A 25,378-nucleotide genomic window follows, 5' to 3' on the forward strand; every position below is an offset into this window, starting at 1 on the left:
TGTTGTTTAGCACTAGCTATTGTTAACAACTGAAGTTGATGCACCATGTTCTCACTATTTATGCATGGGTTTATGCAAGCCTCCTCCCTCTGTCCAAAAATAGCTTATGGCTTTTAAGTTATTTGTTGATTGTAAATTGACTCTAGGAGTGAGTGTGCATGGTTGTTTATCTCTGTGTGGCCTTGTGATCAAATCAAATCAAATCAAACATTATTTATAAAGCACTTTTCATACATTAAAATGTAGCACAAAGTGCTATACATGTTTAAAAGCAGTTGTCTTGTTAGAGAGAAGCTGTCGGTCATGACCCCGGGAAGAGGGGGCGGAGTAAGAGGTGGAGTGAGAGGCTACTCACTTCCCCATTTTTTTGTTTTTACTTATTCTTCGCTTTATTTATTACCTGCTGTAAAGCCCTTTGGTACATCGTAAGGATAGTCTGTAAAGGGCTGTATAATTAAAATACATTTACATTTCCCACCCTAAAACTGTCTGATGTTAAGAGTGTTGTTTCAGTAGGGGTGAGATAAAAAGCTGTTGGGCTCAGGCCAAGTGATATTTTGACCAAAGCATGTCTCATAACTAAGATCTCAGGAAATTGCGTCAATTTGTTAAAGAAAGGGCTTAATACACTGATCAGCCATAACATTAAAACCACTGACATGTAAAGTGAGTAACACCTCATCTTGATCCAATGCAATGTTCTGATAGGAAAACCTGCATCCCGGGATCCATCTGAACATTTCTATGCTTTCACATCAGAGCTTTTTGGTCCGCTTTAAACAGATCAGAGTTAGGTTTCTCGGATAGTCATTTTCATTTGGGCAGGGGTGAAAGCTCATCTGAACTCCTGTGCAGACCAAAAAAAACAAACTCTGGTCCGTCTGAAAACGTGGGTCCTGGTTCGCAGGTGCAGTTGGTTGACAGTGGGAAATGCAAACGGACTATCCAGCGAGCCTAAGAGAGGAAGTGAACCAAAGACAGGAAGTGACATCGACCGCAGTTCCGTCTTTTTTGGTACTGTTGCCAAAAATTGGCCAATTTTTTTCTACATCATGCTTTTTCCTTTCCTGGTCAGTGCTGATTTCGGGCAACACCGCCCTAAAAGAGCCACTCTTGTAACTGCGGGACGTTGTCCAGGCGGTTTGGTCCATGAACGAAACCAGATGAAGGTTTAAAATGTTTTGACATTCCCCTCCCAATCGAACCAAAGCCCTCCAGACGAGATGTTCTTTGACCACGCCTTGACTGGTCAGAGCTCCTTTGGCAGGATGAGGACAGCACACTCTGTATTAGGCAAGGGGTCATAATGTTATGGCAGATCAGTCTATGTCTTCTTAAACATATTCTCGTTGTCTATAACTTTTCTGCAGAAGGACAAAAAGGACAAAGTGGGGTAGCTCACTGGAGAACCTCACTGTGATGCTCCCTATAAGAATTGAAACAAACATGAACTATCTCTTAAAACTTGGCTCTGTCTTCCTGCTGAGAAAATAGAGCCAGACATTTTAAGAGAAAGATTTAAATTCTACTATCAGGTATTACATGCTCTTGTTAATCACTTGTTTTGTTCAAACTCTATTGTATTTATTTATGTAGCTGGCTATCACATCTGTCTCAGTTGTCATGTTAATCACAGAGAGTTTAGTTCCAGCACTGACCTCAGTGCCATCCGACAGTATAAGTCTCATATCTCTGCACAAATTGCTAAAAGCTATTGACATAGCCAAAATGAATTAACTTTCTTTCTTTTGGGTATTTGTGGGGCTTTTTTTTTTCTCACATTCCCTCATTGTAACTACTGCAATAAACTAGCACTGAATCAGATTTTAGGATTAGTGAATGGGTCAAAGTATTGTTTTAATCTGGTTTTGGCTCTCTGACCCTGACTACAGCAGAAAAGACAGATGGCTGCAGTTGTGCTTTGTGTGTGTGTTTGGACAGGGGTGGGGGTGGCGTGTATGTGTGTGTGCAGAAGGGGGATGGGGATGGGTAGTGTTTGTGTGTGGTGATTGTTGTGGTGAGGGGTATTGTATTACTGTATCACAGTTTTCTTTGTTAAGTAGGATCATTGATAAGAAATGTACATGGCATGTATTTGGCAATTTCAAGTTTTATCCCATTGTCTAACTCCTACTCTTGACACAGATTGAAGTCTGAGTAAAGCAGCAATAAATCTACACTCTGAGTTTTCTCACATCACACACAAATGTGTTGAACCACTCAGGCAAATGTGAACAAGTACAACTATTTTAGAATTAGAACAGAATTAGCTCTCAAAATCAGTGCAGTGCTCTCTACTCTGAGACACTAAAGTATGTCAGATGAGAACCCTGAATGACAGATCTCAGATCGGCACAGATGAACCACACTAAAGGGTCAAATGAAGCTAGTTTTAAAGAAGCAGACAAAGTTGTCAAATCACAAATGAACACAACAGATACATAATATTTTGATCACCTTTCATCTTTAAACTGTTAGCAGCACTGTTAAATCGTGCAACCCTACATTCACATGGCAGGTATGTCCTGCCAAGGATTTAGCTGAGTTACATAGGCAACGTGCAAGCATGCCAGCAGGGGAGGGAGAGACTTGTGGTAGACTCATGGCAAACTATGTTGACAGTCAGGGATTTCTGAGTTCTGTCTCTGAGCCCATGCCACCAATTCTATGACAGAATCATGCCTGTGTTAGACGCTACCTGTGGGCATTATGATCATTGCCATCCAGCATTGATTTTCACCTGTGTTCTATGCATACACATTCTACTAATGTTTTTATATTATGTAATGGAGATGATGATTCAATTGGCATTTTTAGTGATTGTAGGACTGTTTAGGTGAGTTTGTCTGCTGAATCTGCTAGGATGTCTTGTCCTGCCTCCACCTCTGGCACCTTCTATAGTTTCATTACCCCCTACCCGAACCAGGGTTTAAACCCCGTCCTACTTATCTTTACCTCTTCTATTTCTACCCCCTACCCGAACCAGTTGTAAAAAAAAGGAAAAAAATGGGTGTTGTGGTGTGAGGAGCAGTGATGGCTGGCATTAGGGGAGTGACTCTGGGACGCCAGTGATCATTAGCCGCATTCGCACTGTAGGAACCTTTGGCAGTTCCTGTAACCTTTTCAGGAACGGGGACGTTTTTTCCCGCATTCGGACATACAGGAACTAGGGACCATGGCCCTCAGTTCCTATAACCATTTTAGCTCCTTCTCCTCAGCTGGGTCTGTTCTGGGTTCTATAGGAACACATCTGACGGAGGTGTTTGGTGGTTGGTAGCTCCGCCCTTTGTCATGTTGTCATGGCTGAAATGTTTCCTCATACGACACAGACACAACCTGCGCGTGTTTAATAAGTTAAACTGACACGTGGTCTCCTTTGTCTGCGGTGCTCTGCTCTCCTTCCTTCATGAAATTACAGTAACCCGGATTTTTTTAAGTAAGCGACGCACCTCCACGTTATCAGTGCTAGTGTACAGTAATTAATAAATTATAAACAGCATAGTTTGTGCCTGTATAACATTGCCCATAGGAAACCGTTTCATGGCCGAATATCTCAAGAGAGCAGCCAGACGCCTCTCGAATATCTTCGGAACAGCTCCAAATTACCAACAACAAGCAGGGGTGAGTAGAACATCATGTTATAATGTGAAATCAAGGGCCCAATGTCAAAAAAACGGTCTTGTCCTTTAAAGAAGGGCTACTTGAGGGCCTTATGATCATGGGCAGGCAGTATTGATTTACAGCTGTTCCATACATACACATATAACTCACAACAAAATTTCCAGAATTTTTAGAACCAATTTTTTCAGTTTGCTGAAACTCTTCGGATCATTACCTCTGAGATTATGCTTCTCTAAGGTGCTCTTTTTATATCCAATCTGTTATTGACCTATGACCAGTTAACTGAAATTAATTGCAACGTGCTCCCCCAGCTGTTTGTTTTTAGTACCACCTACTTTTCCACCCTTTAGTTGCCCCCTTCCCAACTTTTTTCAGATGTGTTACTGTCATTAAGTTCAAGATGAGCAGCACCACTATCACCATCGGTAACAGTCAGTGAATATGTCAGATCTTTCAGGTTTTAAGTAAATCATATCTGAGACTAAACGAGCATAAAAAGCTCATGTAGAGAATCATGGAACTGTGCAGTAATGCAAGCGTTCTTTATATACCTGTGAAAGCTCATGCTAACAGAGAGAGGCGATGACCCACATTATGGTGAATGTACAGCAGGCAGTGTTGTAGCTTAGAGCACTGAAGTTAATTTTAGTGCATCCATCCCCTGCCTCATTGCACAAAAGTAATAACTATTTAGTTTGACATTTCCCATCTTCTTATGGAGTCGTGTACTGCAGTGAATGCTTTAGTTAAATGAAGTTGTTATTGCTAATTTTGACATTCATGGTATTTTGCGTTGTTGGAAATATTGTGGGGAAGGCTGTTGTGCACGTGAGTGGGAATATGAACAAGTGTGGAAGGAAGTGCACTCAGGCTTTCTTAAATTAGTTGAGTAAAACCGTATATATGGTGCTCCACTGTAAGATATTGTTATTGATGCTACTTGTGCGGCCAGAAAATAGTGCACAAGGGCTGAACGCACGTGGAAGAAAGACAAGCTGCTGGTGTCCTTTGACATATGGAAGGACAGCTGGCATCGGCATCAGAAGACTGTGAAAGCGGCTAATACTAAATATTTGTCTGATATCATTCTGTAAAATTCACAGAAGCCCCATGTGGGTTTTAACACCAGTAATAGTGTCCTCAACCTGATGGTTTGGTTGTGAGAAGTTTCTTTTTTTTTAACGACAAGGTTCACACCATCAGTGAACAGATCTCTCCCCCATTTCTTGTTCCATCATTTCCTCCCCCCTGCTCCGCTGTATATCAGCAATTTGAAAATGTGCCCTTTGGGGTATTAGAGGACATCATTGGACAGCTAAAACCGTCAGGTTCATCCTGCTGTTCCCCCTCGCCTCTTTAAAGATGTCCTGCCTGTGATTGGCCCATATGTCCTCAGTGTTATCAACAGCAGTCTCTCCTCTGTGTCTAAAAAGTGCATACATGCAATTGGAAAATCACTCATCAAAAAACCTGGTATTGACCCCCCCAGCTGTGTCAAACTTTAGACCAATATCTAGGCTTCCTCATTGTTTTTACCCATCTGAAGGCATTTTTTAGATAGAAACAATATTCTTGAGGTCTTTCAGTCTAGTTTTACAGCCCCCTTACAGCACAAAATCAGCACTTTTAAAAGTTTTTAATGACATCTCACTTGCCACAGACTCTGGTGATACTGCTTTTCTTATGCTTTTTAACTTTTTTCAATTTCCCCCACGGGGCATGAATAAAGTATTATTCTATTTCTTTTTTTTTTTTTAACCCCTTGTCCTGTCCAGCATTATGGCAGCAGAATTGTAATCTGAATACCTTTTATGCCAAACACATTTGCTATGCCAAGGGAAGCTTTATGAATGTAAAGCTCCCCTTGATGCCCATCAACTCCTCATTTTTATTTATTTATTTTTGTTACAATACTTAACATGATGTGATAGTGCCGAACCGGACAGAGAGAGAGGCAGAACGAAGAAGGGAAAAAAAAGGAACAGAAACATGAAGAGACAAACATATTATTCTATTTCTAAACTTGGCCGCAGCCTTTGACACAGTCGACCATGAGGTTCTGCCCTGAGCTGGTTCTAGTCCTACTTGGCTGAGAGAAGCTTTTCTCTGAGTCTTAGGTCTTCATCGTCCCCCCTTACTTGTGGGGTGCCACAGGACTCAGTTCTTGGCCCTCTTCTTTTTACTCTGTATTTACTCCCCGTTGGCTCCATATTACGTAAATATAGCATCTCTTTAAATTTTTATGGACACGATTGCCAGGTATATGCCCCCTTAAAAAAAGACGAATGCTTCCAAAATGGAGGACATTCTGAGGTGCCTTAGGGACATTAAGGAGTGGTTGGCATCAAAGGTCTTGAGTTTTAATGAAAAAAGACGTGAAGTAATTTTTTTTTAACCCAGTGGCCCCTCGACTGCTCTCCCTGCAGGCCAGGACTCATTATTACTTTTTGTTAAGCTCAAAGTTTCAAGCCTGGGTTTAAGGTCGACTCTGAGTAGAAACAAGGTCAAACAAATGAATAATGTAGTAATGTCCAGTGTCTTTCAGCTGAGGTAGCTAGCAAAAACCAAACCAGATTTATAAAAGGAATACTGAGAAACTTTCACGTGTTCATAACCTCCAGATTGAACTACTGCAATGCATTGTATTTTTGGGGTTAGCCAAGTCTCTCTTTCCCACCTGCAGATGGTCCAAAATGCAGGTGCTAGCTTCCTGACAGGCACACGTAAGTCAGAGCACATCTCACCTGTTCTGGCCTCGCTTCCCTGGCTTCCTGTGGTGTTTTAGAGTTCATTTTAAAATTCTAGCACCACCCTGTCTCTCTGACCTGCTTCAGGCCTACACTCCTTCACGAAGACGAGGCTAAAGCTAAGAGGGGATCGGGCTTTCACTGTGGCAGCACAGTGAAAGCCCGATCCCCTCGGGCTTTCACTGTTTTTAAATCCCTTCCTAAAACCCACTTATTTTCTTTGGCTTTTAACACTGATGACGTTTTTTTTACCGAAGATGCATGCATATGTTTGCCTGTCTTGATGTCTTTTAGTGCATTAAGTACGTTTTTACATTTTATTGTTGCTTTTGCTTTACAGTACTCTACAGCACAGGTCGAAGTTGTTGTGTTTAAAGTGCTTTATAAATAAAGTCGGATTGGATTGGATTGGGAAACTAGCAAGATATTGGTCATTGCATTTCACCATGAAATGTTTCTCTTCCTTTTCACCCACTGATTCAAAATGAAATACGAAATTCAGTGACATGAACACTTTAGCCAAGTGAGCTTCACATGTGCAATGCTGTGTGCAGCACTTGCTTCCTGCTTGAAGGACATTCATTGTTTCCATGTGCATGTCTACAAACCAACTGGGACTCTACAGATTTGCAAACAGCCGCATACATATTATGTTCTGAATCAGATGAGATGATGCTTCCCATGTTTGAACATGTAATTGGTCTACAGTATATAGTAAATTTGTGATAACAATTCTCCCACAAGTCTGTCCTCAAAACAAACATCCGCCTTCCTCTCCTGCTCCCCAATCTTCTAAGTCTGGTATGTTGTTTTTTTAAAAAGAAATTGAGATGGATCTGTCCCATGCGTATTCTTTGCACATCAGTCTGCATGGTTACAAATATTTGGGCAGCACACGGGTCCTCGCAGAGGGACCCAGTGGGCTCCTGCCGACTTGCCTCACACTGGCCTCATGGTCGAGCGGATGTGCAAAGCATCAATTCTTTATAAATGGAGCAGAAGAGAAACTGAATGCACCAGGGATTCACTGTCTTTCTTTCTGTTTGTTTTGTGGCAACAAAATGCGCAGGCTGATACAGTGAAAGGTCAACAGTAATAGCAAAATGTCAACACTGAAAAAGTAACCAGTAACGAATGAATTGAATTTTCAAACTAACGAGCTAACGAGTACAAAGTAATGAGTGTCCTAATGCTACTTTCCAAAAAAAAATGCATGCTGATGGTGTTGACAGACACTAGGATACACGAGTTTCGGTACTGCATTTGTAACATGTAGAAATAAGTACATACTGTGTGTCACTAACTCAGAATTACCCATTAACTTAACTCTGGCATAAAAGCCACAATTCTGAGCTGCCATAGTGCTCTGGGGGTTTAATTTAGATGGTGATAGATGCTGAAACATTATATTGACCATACGATCTTCCTGTATCACTCACTGGATGTCCTGTTTGTTAGTGTCATGTGTAATGTGAAAGAATCTCCTGTAAAATAGTCTTATACGATTTACACATGGGTTGCTGTTTTTTTTTTTAACAGTTTATTACACTTTGGATCCTGTTTTCATGGTATTGGTCATTGTTTCCTCTTGCCAATTAGAAGTCAGGGGATGCGGTATGCTTGATTTTCTAATGGGTCAGTGTTCAGCTGTGTTCTTGTTGATTTCACTACCTCAGCCAGGCTGTTGCTCTGAATCACAACTTCAACACAAGTTGCTTGTGGAATAAAAATGATCGCAGATGTGTGTTCGATTAATTCATTTTTTGTCTTCATAAAAGTACAACTGATTTGAGGTCAACAAAATCACAAGAACAGAGGCTGAGAAATGAATACAATTTACAGTGTGTTGACTACCAGCATCATATCAGATGTGTGTACCATCCTTTATCCCTTGAAAGAGTGACTTAAATAATCTGGACAAACTAAATTGTAGAATATTATAACCACAATGTCATGACCACATCTGCCCTTTATGCTGCTGGTCATTGTGGGTGTCAAAAACAGCCCAACAGATACTTCACAAGGACCACACAAAGAACTGGCAGAATTAAATGTTTAACGATATTCACATTCTTTTTTTTTTTGGGTGGTATTGTGAAAGGAGGCTAGAACACCGAGGAAGGTGCAGGGAAAGCATGCTAACTTCAAATGGAAAGGCTCCAGCCAAGACTTGACCCGGGGGCAACAGTGCTAACCAGCATACCACAGAATGCTCGCATTGACAGCTATGTGTCTGTGGCATAATTATCTTGTGATAAAAATCTAAAGTTCTGTCAGACTACCAGATGTAGGTGGTGTGAAAACTGCAAGGTGTGTCCAAATTACTATTGTATCTAAAGTTGGGTGTCATACATATTAGCGAAGAGCTATATACATTCCAGTGAGGTCAAACTTGAGGAACTAGGCTTTTGGCCCTCACCCTGCAGGGAACGGGTAATAAAGAGGGATGAAGGACCTGGGTGTGGACAGGTTACTCCCACTTGGATTTCCCCAGGCATTAATTGTGGTTCCAGTGTCAGTTGATGTTTAAACTCAGTTATTCAGAAAAATGTAATTACTGGATATTGGTGATTGAATTGATGAATTGTTACTTTTGATTGACCAAATTGTTCATTACCTACATTGTAATGAACATAACTAAATGCATTGTATTTTTTTGTAACACTTTTTCATATGTTTCACAATAATGATGACAATGATGACAACATACAAGCAGCTATACCTCTGCTGTATATGAACTGAACTGAATCAAATAGTTTATTAATCCCAAAAAGTGTTCCATAAACTATCAGCAACAGTTAATTAATCATGTTAATCAGTCATTAATCATGATAAAAAAATCACTGTGTAGAAGTAGTGCTGTGGGCTGGAATTACGTCATGTACAATTCTATGTCGAAGCAGAGCTGAAGAAGCTTCTCACTAAACTCACTTTATTGTTTGAACACTATGTTGGTGTATTATGCTTTTTCAGGTACATTCTATTTTTTTTAGGCTTTTGACTAGTGACTGAAATAATTCTTTTCATTTCTATTTTTTCCACTTTTAGTTGGATGTAATGCAGAAAAGAAGTGGTGTGTTTGTATTAGGGAGGATTACTTTTCAGGAGCGAGCAGGTTAATAAGTATTCCTAAGGGCCTCCTCCCTTGAGCTTGGCATTTCTTGTTTTTAAACGGAGTTCTGAGTTCCTAAAAGTTTGCACAAAAGCCCCGTTGCCTAGCTGCGGGTGAGGAGCCTCACTAAGACTATGAGGCCTGCTTTGTGTATGTGGGCCTTTAACTGAACGGGATCCTCTGCAGAATCATCTGGAATGCAGTCAGGCAGAGAGTTCCTTCCTTTATTTAATCTTATTCAGTTTTTAGAAGGTAGGAAGGGGTCATTCAAGTGTTACCACAGTGTGTTAGCACTCTTTTCAGCTCAAATGATTGTCCGGGGACTGAGGGTTTTCACGCATCTAATTTGAAATGTATGGGAATGTTTATAAAGATGTGTCTAATGGAAACATCAAGCAGAATTATTGAATACTGGACTGATTTGCTTTGCCCTCTGTTAGCTGTTTATGAGACCCCACAGTTGTTGTTTTTTTGCCAGTGAAACCAGATTCTGGCTCCATCTCATATATGACGTTAGCTTTTTATGGTTGTTAGATTGTGCTTGTTGCATTTTTCAGTTGTTTCACATGGAACTTGGTTCGTAAAATTTCTCCTCTGTGAGAGTGCATGTGCATAGGTTGATATAACTCACCATCTGATATTAACTGGGTCACACCCACAGAACAGAAAGCAGTTCAAATGATGTCCAAAAGATGTGATTCATGGACCTCCAGATTATATCCTCTGAGAAGCTGAGATTTCTTAGACATCAGACCTGGATGTTGCATTGAATATCAGTTAAAAGCTGTGGTAAAGACGTGATATTTGTACTTCACACACAGGTACTCAGAGGAGCCAGAATTTAAGTTTTTAAGGCATTGATTCTGGATGTTGCATTGTAAATAAAAAGCCACACCAAAAACAGTTCTAATGTCATTAGAGGTTCCATGGATTTCAGTTTTTTTGACTGTGGTTGACATTAAATCTTCCATTTTAAGCCACATGACATCACTTGTAGGAATCAAGTCACATTAATATGTTGTTCAGTATCTTTCCCAAGACAACATGTGAAATGGCAAATCAAACCAAGATCCTTCCATATGCAGGAAGCCTATTTGACCTCCTGAGCTACGGCCAACTGCCTGAGATGCTGTTGCACGTTCAACCACACATTCCTAAAGAAAAATGTTTTAGCTTCTTGGACTATTGACCATATCAGATTTTGACCTAGGAACCAATGTAAAAACAGTTAATTCACTTGAATTCTAGAGCTGTCAACAATATGCACAGTGGGACCTAGAAGTAAGCTGCTTTTTTAGGTCAAACATTTGGGGAGTACAATTGCATTTACAGTCAGAGTTGCTGCAAACCTATTTACAGTCCTTGAACAACATTGTGATTGTCAGATAGTTATACGAACAAATTAGGTGTCAGGTAGAACAGGCACAATGAAAGTACCCCCCAATTAAAGGGGAACTGTGGTATTTTCAATATTAAGCCTCTTTTATGAGTCGTCTGCAATGTTTTAGAACCCCCCTCACCGCTTTTTTGAATTTTACTGCTGTCTCCGGTATTTGCCTAATTTTGATTCATCTCAACCTGCTTCAGAATGGCAAGTCATGTGCATGTCCTAAAAGGTCCGTAAAAGCACAATAAACGTCCGTTTTCAAAATCATCAACTCACCGGAGTGGTTACTGGTGTGCACTGGTAATCCATATCAAATTTCGTTGCGAAAAGTTGCTTTTGTCGTGTTTTATTTGGCAGCTCGTTCATGCTCGAACTATTTTCTTAGCCACCTCACAGCCGTGGATAAACTTCCGCTCAGCAGTTGAATCTGACTTGCTATACTCCACACCACTTGATGGCGGAGTAATATCAACGAACATCCAGTCTTCCATAGAACTCAATGGGATTTACAAAATGTCAAATGTCTGAAATGCACTTTGGTAGCTACTAAAACAATGCCAGGAAAATACCAATGAAATGTGCTCAGTGCAGTGTATTAACGTCCAACCTGTGGTACGCCATGGAGAGGATTGAACAATGATGATTTATGATTATTAAACACATAAATGTCACTTTTGTTAGCACCTCCCCCCACTCCACTGGTGGAATGTTTCAGATGTTCAGCAGCTGCGCCAGTGACTTTGCCCTCTTTTGCAGAGCGATCCCATGTCTTTGTAGCAGCTATTAAAAAAGAAAAGAAAAAAAGAACGTGCATATTTTCACACACACAGAGAAGAAAAGGGGTCAGAGAGGCAGTTCAAACATGGTGCTAAAATGCATCACTGGGTAGTGTCCTGCGTGCGTTTAGGTATAAATGCACTTTGGAGCGTTTTAGAGGTGGTCTGGGACACATCCACATTCTCATCGTTATTTCAATGAAATCCATCAGGGGGGAGCATTCTGTGACAACCTGCTAACCTGGAATTACTCTATACAAGCAGCAATTATATCACTTGGATATTTTGTTACTTTCCCACTAGAAACAGGAGCATCTAAACTTAGGATATGTCATTCACAGAAAACTTCCTGTTCCTCTTTTATGTTAGGAAAGGTTTTAGAAACTGTCACTGTTGCTGTAATATTGAATGCCAAGCCGCCAACCATCATATCAACAGTTGGCTTGTGTACTGCTTTTAGACATGGTTAAAATCTTGGCATTTTAATCACCAAATTTAATTCTGATCCAATGTCGGCTCTATTTGCACGATTAAAACTTTTATACAGTATTCCTCTATCATCTGAATTGCAGCCACGTTGTTGCTTTTTGCTGTAATGATTTTTTTTAAGTCTTTCACCCCTCTCTATACAAAATAACCCCACTTATTATTATTTTGAGGTGGTGTATTTCGAGAAGATGGCATCAGTAATGCTTAGAATTATCTCTCATGAGAGCAGACTGAAGAGCATAGCCTGATTAATAAAGAAAGATGAGAATCACTGTCACAGTGAGTGATCGTTGTAAACTCCACATGCAGTATTCAATACATGCTGCTAATGGATATACTCTATTAAAGGCAGTAAAGTTGCTGTGAGATTATGTTTTGCCGGTTTTCTTAAAGGGACACTGTGTAATATATTAAGTCATTTATTAGCTCAAATCAACATATTCATTCATAAATTAGTCCTCATTGGTGTAAAATTATCTCTGTCAACAATCTCACTTATCCTCCTGAGCGAAGAATCACTTATCTGTATCTACATAGCCTATGGAGGCTGCCATGTCCTTCTGGTCTATGAAAAACGACGAAGTGCCGAGAGGGACATAAAGCACTTCGAATCGCGTTTTCCCCAACGCCAAGCGGAAATAACGTCATTTTGATTGCTTGGTTGTGTAATTCATTACATAGGCGGCACAAAAGTAGAACACGTATAGTTAAAAACATAAACAGCCTCGTTGGTGGGTAGCAGCAGAGGCTAGCTTTGTCTGATTCAATAAGGGTTGCATATCATGTCTACTGAAAACGCGAGGCGCTAGAGAGCAAATTCATTCGACTTTGCAAAATAAAATTGCACCACTAGATGGGGGAAGAAATTACACAGTGTCCCTTTTTCTTAAAAACAACACAGTTTAAAATGAAATGTGCAGAGACTTTAAAAACTCCAGTTTGTCTGTCTTCATGCTTTTATTTCCAGGTAGAAACACATGTGCTTAGCGCTGTCCACTTGTGATCTGATTGGGTAGGAGGCAAGCCATCACCAAGTGTGACCAATAGTAATAATAATAATACTACATTTAATTTTTTAAAAAAAGTGCCTTTCTCAACACTCAAGGACACTTAACAACACATTAAAAACACAATAAATAAAATGCAGCGGGAGAAATGGGAGAATGCAGCTTGAAACAGATGGGTTTTGAGTTTTGATTTGAAGAGGGGTAAAGAGTCAATGTTGCGGATGGGCAGAGGGCACAGAGAGGTGGAGGGAGGAGGAAGACCTGAGGGAGTGAGATGGGATGACAATGGAGAGGAGATCAGACAGATATGGGGGGGCGAGGTTGTGGATGGCCTTGAATGTGTAAAGTAGGGTTTTGAAAGTAATTCTGAAAAATGTCATTTTTGTCAAAATATTGAATTGATTAAATTGGTAACCATATAATATTAATTGTAATATTAGTACATTATGATCATTGAATTCCATTCAGTGCATCTGAATAAACATTTTTTATGTTTTGATGTCAGCAACCACCTCTACTTACCTCTTTATTAATACAAACAGTTAGATCAGTCTGGATTTCTTTTTATTTCGTGAAAATCAGACAATCAATGTAAAAAGCTGCATCTTTTCAGTACCATTGTCTTAGTGACCACATCAACACTGTATATACTGTTGTGTGAGTTGCCACAAAAGTCCACTGCTTACTTGTAATTGCTACTCATTGAGTCCTTTATCAGGGCTTGAGTTTAGTTCTAGAGTCCCAGATAGCTGCTTCTGTAAAGTAGATTTTGCAGTGGAAGCTTAGTAATTCTGAGCCAGTGAAGCTGCTGGAGGACGGGGGTGATATGGTGAAAGGAGGGGGTACCGGTGATGATGCGGGCTGCAGAGTTTTGGACCAGTCGAAGCTTATGAAGGGATTTGTGAGGGACACCGAAAAGGTGCGAGGTGCGAGGAGTGAGAGAGGGGCGGAGATGATGTGTGCTGTCGAACAGGCTCTGAATGACAGTAAAGTTTAAACTACAAGAAGGGCTGCACGGTGGTGTGGTGGTTAGCACCGTCATCTCAAAGCGAGAGGGTTCCAGGTTCAACTCCCAGCTGGGGCTGTTCTGTGTGGAGTTTGCATGTTCTCCCTGTGTATGCGTGGGTTCTCTCTGGCTTCCTCCCACTGTCCAAAAACATGCATGTTAGTTTAATTGGTGTCTCTTAAATTGTCCCTTGTAGTGAGTGTGAGCACGTGTGTGGTTGTTTGTCTCTGTGTGGCGACCTATCCAGGGTGTACCCTTGCCTGATGACTGCTGGGATAGGCTCCAGCCCCCCTGCAACCCAACCGACGGATTAAGCGGGTATAGAAAATGGATGGAAATTACAAGAGTCATTACAGTTCAGCTCAATTTTGTTGGTTTGTTGTTCAATCTATGTGCAGTGGCCCCAGCAAACAAAAAACTTCTACCAAAGGTTCGTCTCTTTGGTCTCTATGTAGCTTTCTATTTTAGTCACATTTCTGAGATTTTCAAAAGAAGGACATTAAAGGTGATATATAATGCCTTTTTTTAACATGTTGATACAACTTTCTGTGGTCTTAGTGAAATTTATGACACCGACTTTGGTCAGAATATCTGTCGGTTTAAGCACAGTGACCGTCGTTTCACTCTCACTGAAACCCCTCTCCTGAGAGCAGGCTGTGTCGAGAGGCAGAGACTGAGCAGCTACTCACCCAGCAACAACAGCTGAGTCACTGGGAAGAAGAAAGCTTTCTTTGGAAACACAATATGAATAAAACTAAATTGAACTGACACAGAAAGTGGTGCTTACTGTCATGCTGGCTGTCGCTGACACGAGTTTATATGATTTTAACGTTTATGCATGTTACAACATTATCAAGACCTATGCAGTTTGATACAGTAAAATTTCTCTAGTTATACCAAAAACCCAATAGCTCTCTATTAAGTCAAATAGTTACTCTATTTATGTGAGAGAGAAGTTGTTGATGAGTGTTGCGCTGTAAGTTAGCAACAGATCCTAAATAACATCAGCATGGACCAAGCCATAGATGTACACAGTGTAACTTCTGGTAAAGAAATTAAATTAAAAGATGCACATTGTCATGCTGGCTGTCACTGACTCAAATTGTTTCGAAGTGAAGTTATAAGTTAGCTAGAGATATACACAGCATGACATTTAGTAATGCATATGTACCATTAATTACTGTTTTTGTACATTTTGTATATTTTAACATGATTAAATAATTGTACTTAGAGACCTACATCTTTATTAGAAACTTGCCGATAATGCAATTCTAACAGAACAAAAGCAGTACACAGCGTTCAGTGTAGCAAACGAGTGAGGAAAGGACTGATGTTGTGCTGAAGACGCACCTTATCCACACAGCTGTAGGTTGACCAAATGACAGAACCAACAGTTCAACTAGAAAGCTTTCAAATAACAAAGTATTGTTGTAATAATAAGGTTAATCCTTCAAAAAGTAGCAGCAATATCTTCATAAAAAGTTAGTGTACGTAATCTTTATTGTTAGGAATATTGTTAACTTAGAAGATTGAGGCTTAGTTTCTTATGAATTTTCTTTGTGTACAATATCTGTTGTGCATGGGGGTGGTAAATGCTAGCCTGACTACGTCATACTCGCGATTCTAGTAAGAATGTGAGTCTGATACCGCTGGATAGAGTTTTGAGTATGGGGCGTGTTTCAACCGAACCAGGAGAAAAAATGCCTCTTCGCTCAATTGGATAGACCTACAACCAATCAGAGCAACGTAGTATGTAGATTAAGCGACACACACTTGTTGTCAAAGGAACTCAGCTGCACGCACGCTGGAAGAAGGAGGGTAGAAGATGACTTTAGACGAATTTTGCTGGTGTTGTAAAAATAATTTAAAAATACATGCAATGAATGCAATGTGGAGATCCTGTAGAACAGACTCGATGGCAGAATCTACACACCCTAACTCTCCAGCGGCAGCCATGTTTGTTTCAAACGAATTCAAACCAAGCGCTCTTTAGTGACGTAGTCAATAATGTCCCTGTTGATCATCTGTCCATCATCGTATAAAGCCCGCCCTGGCAATCTGATTGGGTCGACTGTTGCGATGTCGAGCATAGAGATTTCCCCAACTGAGCAGAGCCAGACCGAACTTCCCGACCAAACATTTTATGGGCGGGGCTAAGTTCGGCTGGCACTCAAGCTAGGTAAATGCACACTTTGGTTGCTTGTGAGTATTACAAATGGAACACATTGACTTTCAGTTGCACTATGAAAAAATGATTAATTAATCATTTTAACTTAAAGTACTGCTACTGCATAAATAATCTCCCCCATGATGCAGCATTTTATGGTATGGCCCAATCATCTCGTCATACATGCCACACTGCTGCTCCAGAATTCTCCCCAGTAGTCAACATTTAGTAGTACACACATTTACAAATACAAATAGAACTTATATGTAAAGAATCATATGAAAATAACTCATAAGAGTGTTGGTGCAGTGGAGTTACCCGACCTGTGTGGCTGCAGGTGCAACCATCACACAATGAATGACTCTTTTTCTGGTACATGGGGCCCCAGATAAAATTCTAGGGTTGTGTTCTTCAGAGATTTGAGTTGATAGTGACTTCAGACCCTCAAATATATTCTCCCATACACAGAAAAAAGTTATTTTCCCATAATATGTACCATGTAAAGCTTGGCAGTCAGACACAACTTCTTGATTTAGATCCTTTCAATGGACATATTCTTTTTTTAATTCTTTTTTTTGGGCTTTTATGCCTTTAATGGATAGAGAGACAGGACGCAGACATGCAGCAAAGAGCCTGTCCGATGCGGGACTCGAACTGGGGCCAGCTGCAGCGAGGACTATAGCCTCTATACATGGAGCACCTGCTCAACCCACTACGCCAAGGACCACCCCCAATGGACATATTCTATATGATTTTTGAGACCTCACTGATGAAGGACATTGTTGGGCCAACACAGGGACAATGATACCAACAACATTCTCGTGGCAAATTCAAAATAACTTTAACCTGGTGAAAATCTATGCAGGCACTGTCACAATTTGTTGAATGAGCACACCCAAATGCAGACAAAAGGTGAGGCACTGCCACTAGTAGATGATCCTTAAAGTTTATTTTAACTGAGACCACTGTGAAACACAAGTAGCAGTGCCATGGGCATGAAATCTGACAATGATCCAAAAGCAGACAAGAGAAAGCCAGGAGTCTATACACTGAGAGCGTGGTGAGGGGACAGGAAACAGATGAGTGCAATCAGTAACTTAGACCAGGTGTCACACAGGGAAATAAGTTAAACTCAATTAACCAGCCAAGTTGGAAGTTCTTACAAAATACAACAGGAAGTAACCAAAGACCAACAATGAAAACCTGAGCAAAGGAAAATTCCAACACATGGATCATGACAGGCTCAAAGAGAACATTCACATAGAAATCCCCCAGCTAAGCTTGAAAATGTGAGTGGAAAGTGTTTACCACTACAGTGGTTCCTGAGGTGCTTTGTTGTTTACAGCTGAAATTTTCAGGCATGTGCATTGATTATTGTACTGTTTCAACTTTGGGTAATGGCAAATGTACTGGCAGAGTCTCCCCTAAAAAAATATCCATCTTTTTGTCCTTCTTCTGCTTGTCATATTCTTAGCCGGGTGTGTTCGTGGCACCACCCTCTGAATGCAAAGTCTAATGGACGGTAGGGCTTCTTGTGAACAAGTGAATGTGGAGATCAAAATATTTTACAATTGTAGTTCAGGCTATCGTTGATGACCCAAGTGAGGGTGCTTAGGGTTCAGTTTGAAGAGGAGACACATGTATGCTTAAAGTGTCTGATTTATATGGGCTAAACATTGTCACATTTCCAATAAAGTTTATTCAAACAAGATGGCTGTAGATGCAGAGTTGTGTGGGCAAAAAGAGAGAAAAGCTGGTCCAGTACAGTTTAGATACTAGAACAGTTTTGCTGACGTTTTCTTTTTTTTTTTTTATCAGCTAAGAGTCCTTTTATGCTGTTTTAGTAGGAATTATGGCCAATTCAACATAACACATACATTGGTATTGTTTGTTGTACTTTATTTGAAAAGAAATAAATAACAATGGCAGCAGCTGTTTATTTCTGCTGCTCTGTGACTCCAAACCAGTCAGAACCTTGAAGTTTGTGCTGTTGTTACTGATTTCTTCTTGCTATTTATGGATTATATAAGAACAGTAAAAGAGGAAATTTGGCATTTAGATTCAATTCCACTGTAAATCAAATTATGGTGTTGTCAACCAGTCTACTGGCACATTGTTAATTATAATATATAGATAAAAAGATATAAATAGCCAGAACTATTAATATAATGATTAACTATGACAGTGCCAATGAACGTCCTCTCTCACATCTTCACACATTGGGCCTCGGGCCATTTTTTGAAGATTATGCTGATAATGTCAGTACACTGACTCAAACTGAGAGATAACAGGGTCTCTTTGGAAAACAGCTGAAATGCTTAATTTGGCAGGAAAGCATTCCAGCGAGCTTGTAGAGACAAAGGTGTCTTTTGGTCCATTAAAGGAGATACTTTAAGAGCAACAGCTTTTTTAGTTTTCTTTTTACGCTACATTCCATGTGGTTAAACCGAGACAGAAAAGAAATCGTCCAAAAAAGTATTTATTTTGCAAAACACAATTTTTGAATAAAAACATACATACATGTATTTATGTGATGTAAAATATCATATGAGAAGATGAGAGGAGTTAGTTGCTTAGTAGTTTTGTTCCTTTTTTGAAACATTTAGTCTGGACTGCACCCTAAATATCTCCCATGAGGAATAATAAACACTGTATTTCTATGATTAACAATATTTTTTCCTTATGATACGTTGAACTCGTTTGATATATTTTAACAAAATAAACAATGTCATTTCTTGATAGTTGTACTGAATCATTTGAAGTTTTGTTTCTTTTCAGATATTTTAAGGTCAAATCCATATTTACAATATGTAACCCCTCATAATAAAGGACAACTGCAAACCATTTGAAATGTTGAACTTTCAGTCAGTCAAATTCTAAAACATCTTCTACTTCCTCTTATGATATCTTCAGACTATTTTCTGTAATTTTTGCAGTAAATTTAAAAAATGTTGCAAAGAATGTAAATATTGCATTCAACATTTTTTTTAATCAAATAAAAGCCAACAAAATGTATTGCTTTATAGTGGTTTTGAAAAATGAAATTTTTCAAAATATTGAATTGATTAAATTGGTAATCATATAATATTAATTGTAATATTAGTACAGTATGATCATTGAATTCCATTCATCCATCCATCCATCCATCCATCCATCCATTATCTTCCGCTCCTCCGGGGATCGGGTCGCGGGGGCAGCAGCTTGAGCAGAGAGACCCAGACGTCCCTGTCCCCGGCCACTTCCTCCAGCTCTTCTGGGGGGACCCCGAGGCGTTCCCAGGCCAGCCAAGAAACATAGTCTCTCCAACGTGTCCTGGGTCTTCCCCGGGGCCTCTTCCCAGTGGGACGGGCCCGGAACACCTCACCGGAGAGGCGTCCAGGAGGCATCCTAACCAGATGCCCGAGCCACCTCATCTGACTCCTCTCGATGCGGAGGAGCAGCGGTTCTACTCCGAGCCCCTCCCGGATGACCGAGCTTCTCACCCTATCTCTAAGGGAGAGCCCAGACACCCTGCGGAGGAAACTCATTTTGGCCGCTTGTATTCGCAATCTCGTTCTTTCGGTCACTACCCACAGCTCGTGACCATAGGTGAGGGTAGGAACATAGATTGAGCGGTAAATCGAGAGCTTCGCCTTCTGGCTCAGCTCCTTCTTCACCACGACGGGCCGGTGCAGAGCCCGCATCACTGCAGACGCCGCACCGATCCGTCTGTCAATCTCCTGCTCCATTCGTCCCTCACTCGTGAACAAGACCCCGAGATACTTGAACTCCTCCACTTGGGGAAGGATCTCATTCCCGACCCGGAGAGAGCATTCCACCCTTTTCCGGCCGAGGACCATGGTCTCAGATTTGGAGGTGCTGATTCTCATCCCAGCCGCTTCACACTCAGCTGCGAACCGCTCCAGTGAGAGCTGAAGGTCACGGCCCGACGACGCCAACAGAACCGCATCGTTCGTAAAAAGCAGAGACCCGATTCTGAGGTTGCCAAAACGGACCCCCTCAACGCCCTGGCTGCGCCTAGAAATTCTGTCCATAAAAATTATGAACAGAATCGGTGACAAAGGGCAGCCCTGACGGAGTCCAACCCTCACAGGAAACATGTCCGACTTACTGCCGGCAATGCGGACCAAACTCTGACACCGGTCATACAGAGACCGAACAGCCCCTATCAAGGAGTCCGGCACTCCATACTCCCGGAGCACCCCCCACAAGAGTCCCAGAGGGACACGGTTGAACACCTTCTCCAAGTCCACAAAACGCATGTAGACCGGTTGGGCGAACTCCCATGCTCCCTCCAGGATCCTGCGGAGGGTATAGAGCTGGTCCACTGTTCCACGGCCAGGACGAAAACCACACTGCACCTCCTGAATCCGAGATTCGACTATCCGGCGGATCCTCCTCTCCAGTACCCCCGAATAGACCTTACCAGGGAGGCTGAGGAGTGTGATCCCCCTATAGTTGGAACACACCCTCCGGTCCCCCTTTTTAAAGAGGGGGACCACCACCCCGATATGCCAGTCCAGAGGCACTGCCCCCGATGTCCACATGATGCTGCAGAGGCGTGTCAACCAAGACAGCCCTACAACATCTAGAGCCTTGAGGAACTCAGGAGGGACCTCATCCACCCCCGGGGCCTTGCCACCAAGGAGTTTTTTTAACTACCTCGGCAACCTCAGCCCCAGAAATGGGAGGCCCCACGTCCGATCCCCAACTCTGCTTCCTCATCGGAAGGCGTGTCGGTAGGATTGAGGAGGCCCTCGAAGTATTCCCCCCACCGACTCACGACGTCCCTAGTTGAGGTCAGCAGAGCCCCGCCCTCACCATACACGGTGTTGACGGTGCACCGCTTCCCCCCCGTGAGCCGCCGGATGGTGGACCAGAATCTCTTCGAGGCCTTCCGGAAGTCGTTCTCCATGGCCTCCCCGAACTCCTCCCAAGCCCGAGTTTTTGCCTCAGCAACCGCCGAGGCCGCGTTCCGCTTGGCCTGTCGGTATTTATTCAGTGCATCTGAATAAATATTTTTTTATGTTTTGATGTCAGCAACCACCTCTACTTACCTCTTTATTAATACAAACAGTTAGATCAGTCTGGATTTCTTTTTATTTCGTGAAAATCAGACAATCAATGTAAAAAGCTGCATCTTTTCAGTACCATTGTCTTAGTGACCACATCAACACTGTATATACTGTTGTGTGAGTTGCCACAAAAGTCCACTGCTTACTTGTAATAGCTACTCATTGAGTCCTTTATCAGGGCTTGAGTTTAGTTCTAGAGTCCCAGATAGCTGCTTCTGTAAAGTAGATTTTGCAGTGGAAGCTTAGACTGCTGCCCCAAGGTCTTCAACAGCTGGACATTCAGGGTCCAAATAAGATCTGTAGATCCTTTTCTCCAAAAGAATCATTCATTTTCTTCCATCCCTGAAAGTTTGAGGGCAAAGACGGCAAAGGTGGTTTCTCAAATGAGTTGTATTCCTCAAGTAATCTAATTTTGTGTGGTCAGTTTTACACATCATGAAGGTTTTTTCTAGATTGAACTTTCTGGTAACTTTCTGGTTTTAAATCAGCTCGTTACTGTGAAACAAAGACATGTTTAACCATTTACAGCAGAGGTCTTCAACAGGGGGTCCGCGGAGGTACTGCAGGGGGGTCGCGAAATCTTTGGTTGATTGGACGATTTAAAAAAAAAACAAAAACATTTAAATTGTTTTTTTTTTTTTTTTTTTTTTTTTCCCAAACAGTTTTTTTCTCACAAATTGTGTGCAAACATGTGCCATCCACAGATGGTTTGAGGATTCATTGTCCCATCTACATGCAAACACTCTGGAGTCTAAATCCCGCCGGCGGGATTTTTTTACACATCTCCAAAAACACATCTGTAACTCTGTGAGTTTTTGTCATTGAAACATATAAGTGACACCATTAAAAACCTTGAAACTTCTAGTTTTCAAATATATATATATTAAAATAAATTATATAGGTGGCCCTTTTTAAAGAGAGTGAACAGAAATCTTTGGATTTTCTGTCCTCTTAGGTGCCGTTTACACATACCCGGGTATTTTGAAAAACGAAGACCTTTCCCTTCGTTTGTGCCTTTCGTTTATACACAAACGGAGTTTTTTCCTCCGAAAACGAAGCTGAAAAAAAACTCTGGCAAAAGTGGAGATTTTTTAAAAACTCCGTTTAGCGTTTGTGTGTAAACTGGTTGAAAGAGACGAAAACGGAGGAAAAAAAAAAAAAAAAAAGAGACGAAAACGGAGTTTTCAGAATGGAATGCGGAGTTGTCGTCATAGTACAGAGCCCCGCCCCTATCCGCCATATTGGCAGGATGCTAGCGTGAGAACGCCTTTCTCTCCGTCCATTGTTTATCTAGCAAGCATGGAGGTACTAGCAGCATTTCTGTTGTTGAGAGCTATACTCGCTTGTGTGATTTTGAAAATTACAGTCATACAATGTATTGAACAACAAAGACATTTTTCACGGCTTTAGCAGTTTTATAGTCCAGCGCAACGTGTAAAAGTAGCTCAGTCTCGCTATCAGTCCACACACATGAGCCTAGCGCAATATTTTCTTCTTGAAAAGGATCCGGAAGTTCTTCCTGTCAGCGGTTCTCTATTAGGCTTCTGATTGGCTTGTGTGGAATTCTCATTGTTCTAACACTGCCACCGTCAGGCTTGGCGTAATTTAACAGCTCCTGATAGCGTATTTCTCCGGATCAATGTAGACGTGGTTTTTTTAAAAAACGGGGCTGTGTGCACCTAGTTTTTTTTGCAAACGAAGGTTAGAAAATATGCGTTTTTCAAAATACCCGGGTATGTGTAAACGGCGCCTCAGACTGCAGCAGCTTCCTCGGCCACACCTTTCACTATTCACATGTAAAGTACCAGGTGATTGAGTGGCTATTCACAGGTGAGAACACGCCCCATTCAGCCAGCATGTGGGGGAAGGCAGCAATGTCCTGCCAGTGACAGACAATTATCACATGGAGAGTGACAGGGGGGTGGGGTGGGGGGAATCAGGGGTGTTACACACCCATCTAATTAGTATTCAACTAAGGCTGCGGCTACACGAAAACGTTTTTCACTGTAAACGATACTTTTTCTTATCGTTTCGCTGTCGCGGCCACACGGAGCCGGCGTTCCCACTACCCCAAAACGATAGTTTTTGAAAACGGGTTCCAGAGTGGGAAAGTTTGAAAACGGCCTCGTTTCGTTTCCATTGTTACAGCTAAAACGTTTTTGCGTCAGTCACACGTTGACGCTGTGAGCCAATTTTAACACTTCTCTATTGTCTCACAGCGTGGCGTGACACAGCGGCGTGTGTACTGCATCGTTTCATCGTTTTCATCCGTTCTCGTCTGGACAGCAGCGCGTTTCCGTGTGGTCGCAAGAATTTTCGTACCCGTTTTCAAAAAAAACCTCGTTTCGTTCTCGTGTAGCCGTAGCCTAACAGAGACAATGCCTTGAGTTACAATTACTTTTTTACAGTTTGTGTGAAAACAAAAAAACATTTCTGACTGCACTTTTTACTTTTATGCAGCCAACACTTTTGTTTACAAGGTTCAACCTTCAAAAGTCTTGGCTAGATATATTTATAGTGTGTTTTCTTGCACTGTTTGAAGACCTCTAAAACTTGTTTTTTTGTACAGTTGTGTTTCCACTCAATTTAAATAAAACTTGTTTGTATTACATTCACTTCAATCTCATATTGTTTTTTGTTAGGCTTTTCAGAACACAACCATATGTGTCACTTTTGCATAGATGTTTACAGTTAGTTGAAATACTTGAAAATGTCAAGGTGGTGACAACTGCCTCAAAGTCTCTGAAAAGGCCTTAGGCCCCATCCACACGTAGCCGGGTATCTGCTAAAACGAATATATTTTTCTACGTTTGGACCTGTCATCCACATGAAAACGCATAAAAACGCATCGTAAACGAATGTTTTTAAAAACTCCGGGCAAAGTGAAGATTTTTGAAAACTCTGTTTATGCAGCTGCGTGTAGACAGAGATAACCGGAGTTTTGCGTTTTCGAACGTCACAATATCCGCCAAAACAACAACAAATCTGCTTTAAAGTCTAAAGTGCGACCTTTGTTTACTGAAGAAGCATGGATGCCTTCAGAACTGTGGTGGTTATTATTGTGCAGGCGCTGTTTACAGCCTTGATTTTACACGCCCAAGTCGTACTCCCAGAGGAATGGCGTGACAATTTCTCATGTCACGGTGTCCTCACTCCTCTCGCTGTCGGAATTATTACGTCCTCATATCGAGGGGCAGTCCACTGTCATGCGATCACCTGTCAGTGTGCTCAAAAAAGTTGCGTGCACACTTTATTACTTAGCTGACGAGGGCAGATTGCGCAAAACAGCAAATGCATTTGGGTTGTCAAGACAGGTGAAAACGCAGATGTTCGGTTATGTGTGGAAGGTGTTTTTTTCGAAAACGAGGTAATGTGGATACAAATTATCTTATAAACGGAGGGGGGAAATATTCGGTTTTAAAAATACCCGGCTACGTGTGTACATAGCCTTAGACTCCAGGGGGTTAAAGTTAAAATCTGTGGATTATTTGAATAGCTCAGTGTTGTATGCAAGATGTTTGTTTATAAAAGGCAGTGGCACGGCCACCCTGTACCTTGCACATGTTTAAAATAAAAACATGAATATATTAACCTGTGTATTATTTGAATAGCTTAGTATTGAATGTACAATAACAGAGGACCTATGTTTATACACAGCACTAGGCCCGGTTAAATATAAAACACAATTGTATGCCATATAAATAGTAGGGGGTCCCTGCTCCAACTCTCCATCAGTTTGGGGGTCCCTTGCCTGTAAAACGTTGAAGACCCCTGATTTACAGCATTTACAGTATTTTCTTGTCTAAGAATAAAAATCCCATTTCACATCAACAATCCCATTATGTCTCATATCATTGTACGAGGGGCTTGCTTCACAATACACCAGAGAGTCATACCAAATCTGACTTTTGTTTTTTGCAATTATTATGGATTATTTCTGCCAGCTCCAATGGTCTAACAAGGAGTTTAAGAACCTTGACAGTCCAGATGT

General features: G+C 41.3%; 1 protein-coding gene across 3 annotated transcripts in view; it reads left to right on the top strand.

Moving 5' to 3' along the window:
- The window catches only part of ankrd6b (ankyrin repeat domain 6b), an 80,766-nt gene that overhangs the window by 5,159 nt on the left and 50,229 nt on the right, over positions 1-25,378 (top strand). The gene's annotated exons all lie outside the window — the stretch shown is intronic.

The sequence above is a fragment of the Odontesthes bonariensis genome, chromosome 24, assembly GCF_027942865.1.
Source record: "Odontesthes bonariensis isolate fOdoBon6 chromosome 24, fOdoBon6.hap1, whole genome shotgun sequence".
NCBI lineage: Eukaryota > Metazoa > Chordata > Actinopteri > Atheriniformes > Atherinopsidae > Odontesthes > Odontesthes bonariensis.